Source organism: Simochromis diagramma, unplaced genomic scaffold (genome assembly GCF_900408965.1).
Source record: "Simochromis diagramma unplaced genomic scaffold, fSimDia1.1 OVJJ01000513.1, whole genome shotgun sequence".
NCBI lineage: Eukaryota > Metazoa > Chordata > Actinopteri > Cichliformes > Cichlidae > Simochromis > Simochromis diagramma.
In genome coordinates, this window is record NW_024387253.1 from 9481 (window position 1) to 10623 (window position 1143).

At 47.5% G+C, this 1143-nt stretch overlaps 1 long non-coding RNA gene across 1 annotated transcript; it reads right to left on the reverse strand.

Annotated features, from left to right (window-relative positions):
- Positions 1–260: 260 nt before the first annotated feature.
- LOC120715202 lies at positions 261–744 on the reverse strand. The gene is made up of 2 exons (XR_005691564.1): positions 463–744; positions 261–369 (listed from the first exon to the last, which is right to left on the reverse strand). It is a non-coding gene; the product is annotated as an uncharacterized LOC120715202 (long non-coding RNA).
- Between the last annotated feature and the right edge of the window lie 399 nt (positions 745–1143).

The window sequence follows — 1143 nt, forward strand, 5'->3', positions numbered from 1 at the left end:
TCCCCAATTTTTCCGTCCATTGTTCCGTCTGTCCTGCTCACATCTCCAATGGTTGTACACGTTGTTATTAACGTGGCTTCACTCCACATCAGCCGCTTTGCTCGCTAACACACCAGTGTCGGCACATAAGGATGCAGTCATAGCCTGTCAACAACGTTGATTGGCTGCGCATATGTTACGTAAGGCCCAAAATGGCCTCTGTACAAGAAAGTAGTAGCTCTAATATTGACCAGTAACGAACCACCACACGCACACTGTAATGGGTTACACAAGATTTATTTGTTCTTTCTCCGGGTAAAACTACCGGCTGAAGACACAACTCTGGCCAGGAATCCAAGGCCCAAAGCCACCGCGGTCAGGGTTGTTAGCCTGGTTACAAACAGGGGAAAGGTGGTCACTTGGAAGAACAAGCAGCCAAAACGTATCAATCCTGCAGCTTCCTCAAAAAGGCTTGCCACCCACCTTTTCAGGCCTGACTTCGTTCGAGGCTGGGTCTCCACATCACATCCTGGGAGCTGGAACTTCCCCAAAACTGGTCCAGTTTCCTTGTCAGGGGCACAGAGAGTCTCCAGTCCAGTGTTTGTTTTCCTGCCTTCCAGCACATCCACTCACATCCCAATAAGAATGAGTCCTCCCTCCAACATCCTCAGTTTATTTTAAAAGCAAAACCAGGCCAGGTTAAAAATCTTTTCCATTAAAATGTGCACACTTCATCCTGGATCTTCAAGGCTTCCCTGCTTCACCAGTGTCCTACTAAAAAAACAACGACAACCCCTACTTCCTGTTTCCTCTCCCCTTTATAGAGAAGGGCTCCAATCCTCCCCAATCAGCTGCTCCCTGTATTCAACTCCAAATAGCTGGCAGCTGGACTAGAGTAGAATCTCCACTCCCACATGGGTGTGGCCCACACCTCACATCAAACACAAACAAACACCAAAGCATGCAATTAATACAAAACAAAATCTTAAGAAATGCCAACCCAAAAGCTTAGTGGGGGATTCTCTCCATCCTTTTCCACCATGCTATACTCTGTAACACACACCCCAACTTTTTCCTAGCCCGTCCTCGGGCACTCTACTAACTATATCGAGATGGGGGTTTCCCAAAATTTTCACGGGCAGATCTCCTTAGACCCTCCTGAAT